The sequence below is a fragment of the Zea mays genome, chromosome 9 (genome assembly GCF_902167145.1).
Source record: "Zea mays cultivar B73 chromosome 9, Zm-B73-REFERENCE-NAM-5.0, whole genome shotgun sequence".
In the NCBI taxonomy this organism is placed as follows: domain Eukaryota; kingdom Viridiplantae; phylum Streptophyta; class Magnoliopsida; order Poales; family Poaceae; genus Zea; species Zea mays.
This window is the reverse complement of record NC_050104.1, coordinates 118,947,109-118,960,013: the sequence shown is the minus strand read 5'-3', so window position 1 is coordinate 118,960,013 and position 12,905 is coordinate 118,947,109.

Sequence of the window (12,905 nt, the reverse complement as noted above, 5' to 3'; positions counted from 1 at the left end):
TCACGGGATTGTTGAAGTGATATCCCTTCGTAAGCAAATCATGTTGGTGTATGAATCGATACGGTCGATTACAAAGGCCCCGTAGGCCCGTACGGGGAAGTCCCATTCCAAAAAAATTTTAAAAAGAAAAAAATTATAAAAAACGACATGTCTACTCTACCATACAAAACTGCTCAGAAACTGGAAATGATCTGAGCATCAAAATCAAAATCCCAGCAAAACCTGTGCTCGGTAACAGCAACGCCTTGGCGTTCACAACATCGGTTCCTTTACGTTGTTTGGGCGTTTATATTGGATCAGTCCTCTCCTGCCTTGGGAGAATGAACGAATGAATGAATGGACTGTTCAATCTAGTAGACGTTTTCCAGTTGATCTATGCATACGCAGGCGGCTACCTCCTATCGAGCTTTGGACACAGCACCTAAGCCGGAGTCCTCGTCACGTCCGTCCGTCCGTCCGTCCGTCCTTCCTCGCTGAATGGAGTAGCACTGACCTGAACGCATATAGCTTTCCTCTTTTTTTTTTTTTCTTTCTATTGCGCTGTCTACATCGTCAAGGGAGCAAAAGGATAGCTGATCGGAACAAAACACGTTACGGGACAATACATACATCATACTCCCTCCGATTTCCTATTAATTATGTTATATAACAACGATACGGTGTTCAAAATATAGTTTTAGCCAATATTTTTTTTGTTAAAATAAAATTAAAATTTTAATACATTTATATTTTTTTAAAAACACTTTTTTATAATAAATTGGTGTATATAAATATTAGGATTCAAAACTAAATAACAACATAGTTATTTGTAGTTAAAATTTTATAAGTTTTAATCGAACCTTGTGCATGGAACTTGTAACAGCGCGTCCGCCACGCCTCCGGTGGGTGGCCGACTCAAGCGGGACGCTAGCCTGAAGGCAGGAGCAGCCGGTGACGCGTCGCAGGCGGCGTTTCGTACATGCCGGGGCAGACGACTCACGACTAGGCGAAAGTACAAAGACGCTTCTCCGTCCTTTTATTTGACGTGTCAGCGGCGTCTCGAGATCTGCTCTGGGACAGCGAGATTAGCGGGTCCCGGGAACGGCTACTACTACCTCAAAAAACAGCCGGTAAACTTCGTCTTCACTTTCGGCCAACATGGGGATGGGGGGTCAAGATGCCGTTGGAGCCAGGGCTGCTACAGTCCCTTCTCTTGCCCGGTCTCCTCGTCCGGTGCGGTGGCATGCTGGTCCGCATCGGGCTTGGGTCCGGTGGTCGACGACGACGACGATGAATCGATGATGACCTGTGTGATGCGCCTCTGTCTGTCTGCACTCTGCAGTTTAGCACAGGGGTGGGGGGGGGGGGGGGGGGGGAGAGCACAGTGCTTTGGCCGCCAAGATTTCACAGCGATTCCGCGTGATTTCCTCCGCAAGACCGCAGGTCTTTCGAGCAGCATACTCAACTGTGCTTGGAACAGTGGGGCTTCCAAGGTTGCAGCAGCCCATGCAAAAGGATTACCTCCGGTCATGCCTCATGCGTGTAGCACAGTGCTGGACTGGATACATCACACGTCACTGTGGTATTGTTATATGCCCTCCCGCCCTCTACATTTCTAATGAAAAATCATGTATAGTGTAAATTATACAAGCAGTATTGTACTGTACTGTACTGTACTGTACGTGGGCAGGAGTAAAAAGCTCATGAAGTCGAGATCTCCGTGCCGCTGTACGTACAAGCAAGATGTGTGTGTGTGTGTGTGGTGGCTGGTGGGTGGGGGATTCGTACGTGCAGGCCGGCCTGCAGACTGCAGCGACATAATATTCCATAAGGAACCCCTGACTACACTACACATGGAGGGTGGAGTGGTGGTTGGCAAAATGGCAAGGAACGAACGCTTTGGCTGTCCTCATGGCACCACAGGAATGGAATTTCAATTTCTAGACCTGAATCACTGAATGGACGACCACAGCGGCCCCGGAAACTTGCTTCCGAATGAGGCCCGCCCAGGTGGCAAGTGCTGCGTGCATCTCAGAGCACAACAATGCCTTGCCTGCCATATGGTATAGCAGGGCTCAGTGGACTGCCTGTCTTTACGCGCGGGAGCACTCGTGAAGAGAGATAGTGCGTGTACGTACTACTCTCCTAGATCGCATCTGATCTGATCATGCAGCATAGATATGGACTGGCGGCAGGCAACGACACCGACGCATTCGTTGTCTTCAATCCTCTTCCCGAATCCTCAAGCCACCGCCAGCACGCAGCACCACCACTAGCCTCTGCCTCTCCTCCTCGATCACTTGCTTTCCATCGCGTGGTCTCCTCGCTCGCTCGCTGTCTGTCGCTCGCTGCGACGATGGAACCAAATATGATGCAGTTAGTACTGACGGACAGAGCAGCAGAGAAAGAGAGGGCAAAGGAACAGGGGCACTGCACGCTCCACCTCTCAGCGTCTGAATGGTGTCGCCATTGCGGAGCCCAACGCCGAGACAGCGACGACTGACCCACGCCCCCATTATTCCTCCGCCCACCTCCGGCATGTGGTGTTTAAAAAAAAACCATTTGTAAAAATAATACCATATTTTCCACAGCACGCCGACTGATGACATGGCCCTATTGGTCGCACACATATCCTTAGGCTCCGTTTGTTTCGTTGGAATTGAATTCTATTTTAATAATTATAATTTAGACAAAACTAATTAAGTTCATATATTTAAATATGTAATATATTTGTATATTATCCTAAATCATATGAGAGATAGTTATATACCATATTTATGTTATAGCAAAGTAAGTAGAAGAGAGTGCTATAAATTGTGCATTGGAAAAATATCATGTAAATCTATAAAATCAGTTTTTATCTATCACCACATGAATTTGAGATATGCTTATATGATTACTTTGGAAAGTGGTGGAATGTCACATTTTTTTAAAAAAAATAGTCTATTCCATTAGTAAGATTCTAATCCTCAAAATAAAAGAAAACAAACGAGACCTGATGGATTTTCTGAAAGTTTTTTTAAGGTTGAACTTTGATAGGGTCGGCGGACAGTCGGACTTCATTTCCACGCGCTGGTGTGATGGTGTCGACTTCGCTGGCTTGGTTAGCTGCAGATGCAAGGCTGCAGCATAAAACCACGACTGGGCCTGCCTGTACAATCTCAAAGATAACTAAACCGGAGAAGCCCATATGTCGAACTACACGTAAAGATTAGGCCCGTAGAGCGCTTTGCGCCGACAGTTCCATTTCGTGTGTCAGCTAGTTTGTGATAAACACATATTCCATTCGTCAACCCGAGAAGGAAGCACTTTTGGGGGCGCGAGAATCGGTGCGTCGGCAAATCAAAAGGGGAAGGAGGCTCGTAAAAGACTGCAGGCCCAGGCCAGGCCGGGCGGCTGCAACTCCACCTAAAGACGAAAAAAAAAGGTAGGCACAGGCACAGCAGCCAGGGACACCCCCTCAGCTTTCAGCTCCCGGGCGAATCATTCATCTGCACTCACTGTGCTGCGCCCGATCGCCGTCGTCTGCAGCTGCACGGCCACGGCCACGGCAGTGTGTGAAACAAGCAAAGCACGGCGCAGGGCAGCGCAGCGCAACACGGAGACGCGCAGCTGCCTGCCTGGCTGACACTAGTCATCATCACCATCTTCTCTTCCTCTTCCACCTCCTGCTGCTGCTGAAGAGGGAGGAGAAGAGAGCGCGGTCTGCCAACAGCTCCGTCTATTTTCTGCCAAAAGCTATTAGCTGCTCGTTCTGCACTGCAAAGTATGGGATTAGCTAGCTCGTGGAGCTAGGTTATGGCCGGTTCAGTGCAAAGATGTTCAACGTGAAGTTTTTGCTCGATCGATTCTGATTTATGATCGATCGATCTCGCTGGCTCTTTTCAATTCCTATCACGCGCTCTCCAAAGACAGCTGAACAAATTTCAGTTCCATTGCATTACAGTATTAATTCTCTCGATCGGTTCTAAATTACAAGATGTTCTAAAACAAATTACATACATAACTTCTGTTATACATTAAATTTAAATTATATCTAGATATATAAGTAAAGCTATATATTAGAAAAAAAAAGACAAAATATTTTATAATTTGGAACCGGGAGTGTACTGTTATACAACACTTGGGTGGTGGTGTTCTCTGCTGTCCATTAAAGAGATTTTCACTTTATTTAAAAAAAAGGAAAAAGGAGGCCAGCCGGGTGGGCCGCTACCAGACTTTTTGGCCGAGCTAGCCCACCGGCTAGCACTTTCTAGGGCACGACGAATGCCATGCCACACGAGTAGGAGAGGAGGTCGTGCGGGTGGCGGCGCTGAGGGCTGAGCAGTTTGGTTCTGGCCAAATTTCATGTCGTTCGCTGCTCAACCTCCTCCAGTTCGGCTCTTGAAATATGGAGTCTTTCTCCCTGCTCTTGAGCTCGCCAAAAATCTCAGCTCTCTGTTTCTATTCCTCCTCTCGGTTCCAGTCACGGTTTGGATCGATTCCTTCGATTCTTAGTGTTTTGGCGTTAATCCTGCTGGAGGAAGAAGGTGGAGGTGGTGCTGTTCTTGTGCAGCGAGGTTCTCTTGTGCCCCATTGACTCATCAGTGCACCTGTGTGGTGCTATGTCTGTTCTGATTATTGTCCACCGTGGCCTGGTGTTTGGGCTCCCTGCTGCGCGGTGTTCGTCTTCTCGGGCTGGTGCCGTGGACGTCTCCCTCGGCTCCGGCAGCGGCTCTAGTATCTCCGTCAACCTCCCGCCGTGCAGGCCCGGACGTGGGCGGCGGAATTGGTTTTCTGGGACAGAACCTTGTGTTCGCTGAGCTGGTCTTCCCACGTAGACAATCTACGTGCTGTGAGTTATTCGTTGTCTCACTTTATTTATTGTTTAATTTTGTGCAATCTGCTAGTATTAAATACTTGGGTGTGATTGCACTTTTGTGGGCAGATTTGATTGCTCGATGATGATAGCGGTGTAGTGAGACAACGTGACAGTCTGAATTTTAGAGTATTATCATTTTCAGCATTGATATTATTTGTGCCTAATTAAATCTCTCTTTGTTGAGGCTGTTTACTTGTTTTAAATTTTGTTATTTTATTTAGTACACATCTCCTTACTATTAGTATTTATATTTGATTATTAGGCTTATTACATCTAATCTAAAATCCTGATTGGTAAGATAGGACTGTCACGTTAGTCGAGGATCTCTGATCACCTTTTAGCGTTGGAGGGCTGTTTATTACAGCAACCCGCTATTTTGAGAGCAATATTTTAAGATAAACAATCATGTTTATTTGTTTAATCTGCCTTCTTCATCCGCAAGCCATGTTTAATTATAAAATGGACCTGAGATGTTATTTTACATGTTCTAGAATTGCTACTGTTCATTGCTGCAATAATTATATATAGCATTTATCTGAGTTATATGCCTGTTTTATTCGGAATTAGAATATTTAATATATTTAAATTTGAAGGAAGCATGTCACTTATTTCTCTAATTTTACAACAATCCAGAAAACCAATCCGTGTAATGGCCTACAGTTCTGATGTCATTAAGCCTGAAGCGTTCGACGGCGCAAGCTTTAAACGCCGGCAGATTAAGACTCGCATGTGGCTCACTGACCTAAAATTATTTTGGGTAGTGACGTCGGGTGTTCCCCGGGCTGCATCAGATGATTCTGATGATGCAGCGAAGGCCGCCGCACTAGCGGAGAAAGCCAAGTGGGACGAAGCCAATGAGGCATGCTTGTCTCGTCTGCTGAACGTCTTGTCGAACCGCTTATTTGACGTGTACTCTGGTTTTACCTCCGCTAAGGGTCTATGGACTGAACTTGAGAACGAGTTCTCTGAAGTTGACAATAGCAATGAGTCATTCACAACGGAAAACTATCTCAACTATAAAATGGTTGAGGGAAGGTCTGTTATGGAGCAGCTACAAGAGATTCAACTCCTTGTTAGGGGCTTGGTCCAATATGGCTGCGTCCTATCAGACAGTTTTCAGGTGAATGCAATACTGGCAAAGCTCCCGCCTTCTTGGCGAGACTTTGTGACTTCACGCCGCCACATGAAGAAGCAAATGACTCTCACTGAGTTGTCAGCTGCGATAAATGTGGAAGAGCGTGCAAGGTCCAGTAACAAGCCATCCCAGCAACTACAGGCTCACGTTGTTGAGAAGGGTGGAGATAGAAAATTCCATAAGAAGAAGAAGAACTCTCCACAGAAGAATTTGAACCGACCTAAGTCCAAAAAGATGAAGAAGAAAAAGGAGGACTTTATCTGCTACGTTTGTGATGTCTCCGGGCATACAGCTCGGAGGTGCAAACTTAGGAAGGGAAAAGGGTCCTCCACCTCAGCGCAAAGAAGGGAACGTGGTGGTTAACTCCACCCCAGGGTATGCACCTCAGGCCTTTATGGCAAGTCCATCAGATGACTGGTGGATGGATTCCGGTGCTACTGTTCATATTTGTGCTGATCGATCCATGTTCTCTTCATTCCAGGGATACAACAGCGCACCAGTCTTGATGGGAAATGGTGTTCTGGCAGCAGTTCGAGGTACTGGACAGGTCTACCTGAAGTTAACTTCAGGAAAGATGCTCGTGCTGAAGGACATACTCTATGTGCCCTCGATGAGCTAGAACCTCATTTCAGTGTCGTTGCTATGTCGACAGGGTCTCAAATTAGTGTTTGAGTCTAAAAAAGTGGTCCTGTCTAAGTTTGGTACTTTTGTTGGAAAGTCATATGAGTCAGGCGGTTTGTTCCGTCTTTCTGTTTTGAACAATCATTCTTCTTACCATGTTAATGTGGTCTGTAATAATGATTCCATTAATAATATATGGCATTCCCGTTTGTGTCATGTGAATTTTGAGGCCATTAAGAGATTAAGTGATATGTCTTTAATTCCTGAATATAAACATGTTAAAGGTGTAAAATGTGGTATTTGTGTGCAAGCCAAGCAGCCTAGAAAACCGTTTCATACGGTTGAAGGCAGAAGTACCACTCCTTTAGAACTAATTCACTCATATATCTGTGAGATGAATGGTATAATCACAAAAGGCGGTAAAAGATACTTTCTTACCTTGATAGATGATGCTACCAGGTTCTGTTATATTTACTTACTCAAAACTAAAGATGAGGCACTAGAACACTTTAAGATCTATAAGACTGAAGTTGAAAACCAGTTAGACAAGAAAATTAAAAGGTTACGGTCTGATAGAGGAGGTGAATACCTTTCCAACCTTTTTGATGAGTACTGCAAAGAGTGTGGAATCATTCATGAAACCACTGCTCCATATTCACCTCGGTCAAATGGGGTAGCTGAAAGGAAGAACCGAACGGTGTGTGACCTAGCTAATGCTCTGTTGCAAAGTTCAGGGATGCCTGACATCTGGTGGGGCGAGGCAGTACTCACAGTGTGCTATGTCCTGAATAGGGTGCCGCCTCGCAACCGTGAGGCCACGCCCTATGAAGGATTTAAAGGAAGGAAGCCAGATCTTTCGCATCTTCGGACTTGGGGTTGCCTTGCAAAGGTGAATGTCCCGTTGCCGAAGAAGAGAAAGTTAGGCCCTAAGACCGTAGACTGTGTCTTCCTAGGTTATGCACATAACAGTGCAGCTTATAGATTTCTAGTGGTCCATTCCGAGACAAGCGAAATCGCTATAAATGTAATAACGGAGTCTCGGGATGTGACATTCTTTGAGAGCATCTTCCCTATGCGGGATAAGGAAGTAGTAGCCCCAGATGGTCCATCTCGGACATATTCTTTGCCCTCGAGTGTCAATGACCAGACTCCAGATTTAGAGTTAAGGAGGAGTAAGAGACAAAGGACTGAAAAGTCTCTGGGTGATGATTATATTATTTATCTAGTGGATGAAGAACCACACTCCCTCACAGAGGCATATACATCTCCGGATGCAGAGTACTGGAGGGAGGCTGTCCGTAGCGAGATGGATTCAATCATCTCGAACGGAACTTGGGAGATAGCTGATCTCCCAGCTGGTTGCAAGCCTGTGGGCCGCAAATGGATCTTTAGGAGGAAGAGGAGACCCGATGGTACTATTGAAAAGTACAAGGCCCGTCTTGTGGCTAAGGGTTTTACTCAAAAGAAAGAGGAGGGTTATTTTGATACTTATTCTCGGGTGGCTCGATTGCCCACAATCCGTGTGCTTTTAGCGCTGGCAGCTGCTTATAAACTTCTTGTCCATCAAATGGACGTAAAGACAGTATTCCTAAATGGAGAGCTGGAAGAGGAAATTTATATGCAGCAACCAGAAGGATTTGTGGTTAAAGGACAAGAGAGCAAAGTGTGTCGCTTGATTAAATCCTTATACGGTCTTAAGCAAGCTCCCAGACAATGGCATGAGAAGTTTAATAATACTCTGACCACTGTCGGGTTTTGTGTAAACGAAGCCGACAAGTGTGTGTATTATCGCTTCTCTGGGGGCAAAGGTGTCATCATGTGTTTATACGTTGATGACATATTGATATTTGGGACCGATTTGGAGGCTATCATGGAGACAAAAATATTCCTCTCCAAGAACTTTGATATGAAGGACTTGGGTGAAGCTGATGTAATATTGAACATCAAGCTGATAAAGGGTGAGAATGGGATTACTTTGTCACAATCCCATTATGTGGAAAAGGTCCTGACTCACTTTGGACATATGGACTGTAAACCAGTCACCACGCCCTATGATCCATCCTACACGCTCAGTAAACATGAAGGCGAGCCTGTGAACCAGCTACTATATTCGCAGATCATCGGATCTCTCATGTACCTGAGCAGTACAACTAGACCAGATATCTCATATGTAGTATGCAGACTGGCTCGTTATTCGGCCAGTCCAGGAGATAGACACTGGGTAGCCTTGTACAGAGTGCTTCGGTATTTGAAGGGAGCGATGAATCTTGGTATTAAATATACCGGATTTCCGTCAGTACTTGAAGGATTCAGTGATGCAAACTGGATCTCTGACTCGGATCAAATGAAGTCTACAAGTGGCTATGTGTTCACTTTAGCTGGTGGGGCCGTGTCATGGAGATCGTCTAAACAATCAGTGTTGACACGTTCCACCAAGGAGGCTGAATTAGTTGCACTTGATTCAGCAGCATTGGAGGCTGAATGGTTGAGAGACCTGTTGTCAGACCTGTTGGAGTACACTGGGATAGGCTTCGGTTCAAACCTAACAAGTACCTCTGCCGAAAAGTACTATATAAACAGTACGGGAGCTCAATGACATTGATCAGAAAATAAGAGTGAAAATGGTGGGGATTGCTGTCCATTAAAGAGATTTTCACTTTATTAAAAAAGGAAAAGGGAGGCCAGCCGGGTGGGCCACTACCAGGCTTTTTGGCCGAGCTAGCCCACCAGCTAGCACTTCCCAGGGCACGACGAATGCCATGCCACACGAGTAGGAGAGGAGGTCGTGCGGGTGGCGGCGCTGAGGGCTGAGCAGTTTGGCTCTGGCCGAATTCCATGCCGCCCGCTGCTCAACCTCCTCCAGTTCGACTCTTGAAATATGGAGTCTTTCTCCCTGCTCTTGAGCTCGCCAAAAATCCCAGCTCTCTGTTTCTATTCCTCCTCTCGGTTCCAGGCACGGTTTGGATCGATTCCTTCGATTCTTGGTGTTCTGGCGTTAATCCTACTGGAGGAAGAAGGTGGAGGTGGTGCTGTTCTTGTGCAGCGAGGTTCTCCTGTGCCCCATTGACTCACCAGTGCACCTGTGTGGTGCTCTGTCTGTTCTGATTATTGTCCACCGTGGCCTGGTGTCTGGGCTCCCTGCTGCGCGGTGTTTGTCTTCTCGGGCTGGTGCCGTGGACGTCTCCCTCGGCTCCGGCAGCGGCTCTAGTATCTCCGTCAACCTCCCGCCGTGCAGGCCCGGACGTGGGCGACAGAATTGGTTTTCTAGGACAGAACCTTGTGTTCGCTGAGCTGGTCTTCTCACGTAGACAATCTACGTGTTGTGAGTTATTCATTGTCTCACTTTATTTATTGTTTAATTTTGTGCAATTTGCTAATATTAAATACTTGGGTGTGATTGCACTTTTGTGGGCGGATTTGATTGCTCGATGATGATAGCGGTGTAGTGAGACAACGTGACAGTTTGGATTTTAGAGTATTATCATTTTCAGCATTGATATTATTTGTGTCTAATTAAATCTCTCTTTGTTGAGGCTGTTTACTTGTTTTAAATTCTGTTATTTTATTTAGTACACATCTCCTTACTATTAGTATTTATATTTGATTATTAGGCTTATTACATCTAATCTAAAATCCTGATTTGGTAAGATAGGACTGTCACGTTAGTCGAGGATCTCTGATCACCTTTTAGCGTTAGAGAGTTGTTTATTACAGCAACCCGCTATTTTGAGAGCAATATTTTAAGATAAACAATCATGTTTATTTGTTTAATCTGTCTTCTTCATCTGCAAGCCATGTTTAATTATAAAATGGACCTGAGATGCTATTTTACATGTTTACATGTTCTAGAATTGCTACTGTTCATTGCTGCAATAATTATATATGACATTTATCTGAGTTATATGCCTGCTTTATTCGGAATTAGAATATTTAATATATTTAAATCTGAAGGAAGCATGTCACTTATTTCTCTAATTTTACAACATTCTCTCCTATGCCCAGTATCGATCTACAGGTTGTCTATACGTCCCAATTTGCTAAACCTGAGTTTTAGGAGGTGTTTTTGGATATAAGTCTAAAATTTAGTCTTGTCACATCAACTATTTATATTCTATTTAGAAGTATAAAATATAGTCCAATTTTAAAACTAATTGCATAGGCGAGAACTAAACATCAAGACAAATCTATTAAGTCTAACTTGTCCTGATTCATTTATACGATGTTACTGTAAACATTTGCTAACAATAGATTAGGTTTAATAAATTCTTCTTATTGTTTAGCCTTTATTTATTTAATTAGTTTTATAATTAGTATGTATTTAATATCCTTAATTAATATTTAAATATCCGATGTAACACGGACTAGACCTTAGCTCAGAGGAACTTCTTTTGTACTTCAACTAGAGTTGGTTGCACACGTGAGCGCAGTGGTTACCTTGGCAGCTTGGCTTAACAGCTAATTGGTCGACGCCAAATCTAGCGAGCCTTTCCACCACATAAGACTGACTGCAGCGCTGGACGCTACCGCACCCCCTCTCCTTGCATGTCGGCCGTAGAGAGCATCCTATGGCCGCAGCGGTGCCCCCTACAGCGCCCTCTACGTGTCGATCCTCTTCTCTCTCCCCCAGATCTAGCGTGTCACTGTTCATCACCCTAAACACTGTGCTGTGGGTCAACGAGTAATTGTTAGTAGATAAAAAATTAATAGTTGGTATAGAAAATGATATTTTATAGTGGTAGTGGGTATAGGGGGAGTATTTAGGGGAACCGCTGCGGGAGATGAAAAAATAGAGGGGGAAATAGGGGGAAAAGTGATATAGGGGGAAAAATTTAGGGGTAACGGTTGCGGATAGCCTAAGAGCAGCTTCATGTCAGAGTCAGGAAACCAGAGCGCAGGGATGGCATGTGCTTCATATTTCAGAAAACCAGGATCTGTATCGCTGCATTATCTGACAAGTGTCCAGTATACTTGTGTATACTAGTAGCCCATACTCACTCCTCAATCCTAAAACAGTATCGATATAAACCTTATATAGATCACAACTTTATTAAATTTAATTAACTTTATATAGAACATTAGTTATAGGCCTCGTTTGGTTTGACGAACTAAACATTAGTTCATGCATTTTAGTATCATTTAGTCCCTAAATTATCAAACAGTGTGACTAAAATATGGACTAAATTGTTTTAGTTTCTAGTCCCTCAAAGAATGGCTAAAAGGGACTAAATCATATAAATTCCACATTTCATATAAAATTCACATTTTGTCTCTCCTTTATTTCAGTTACACTAATGCTGGAAGTATGTTAAATGGTATTTTAGTTCTTTTATGATTTATTTAATTCGTTTTAAATATTTTTAGTTCTTATACACAAACAAAATAGAGACTAAACTTTAATCATCTAACTTAATTTTAGTCCCTGAACTAAAGTAAGCAAACAGACGCTTATTACACCCAACAGATTACTTACGTCTATCTTGGGACTAGCATCAGGCCTTGTTCGTTTGTGCCGGATTGATGGGTCGGAACGATTCCTAACCGGATTGCTTCTCTATTTTATATAAATTTTGATTAGTTGGAACGATTACAGGTACAATCCGACACAAACGAACAAGACCTCAAGGAAATCAGATCCTCTGCGTTAATAAAGCCATGGTGCTACACGTGCCGGTACTGCAACCCAGCTCCCCCCGTAGCATGTAGTTTGACGGAGGGTGGCTACTAGCTAGGCACATGCTTCCCTCTGTTCGATTGTACTTGTACAACCGTTGGCTATCGTGGCTGGAGATCGGACAACATAGAAACGCCATGCTCAGACATGAGCATGACGCGACGTGCACGGCTGGACCCTGTTCCCCGATCGGTGTTAGGTACCCCGTAATTATAAGGCACGGCGTCCTTTTCCAGCATAATATTCTTCCCCTCAAGGCCTCAATCCAGCTTACTAGTGACTAACCCGTCTTTCTTTTTTTTTCTTCTTTCAGTCATTATGGATCTTGTGCCTTTGGGTGACAATGAGTTCTAAATTTCTATTCGTTTTAAATAAAAAATTATTTAAGGTTCTATTATTTTGTGAATAAATATTTAGATCATGAACCATTACCAACTCTACCCGTGCCTCTGGTGGTTGCTGCACTGATCATGGTTTCTGACGTACTGTGCGTCGCTGGCCATGCATCATTGCGGCAGCAGAAGAATCAATAGATCAAGAGATACCCCCAAGTTGACCTTCTATTTCATCGACGGGCTGGGATGGCAATCGGACAAGGTGGATAGCTAGACTCTTTTCCTTGATTGGACGCCGTCCTT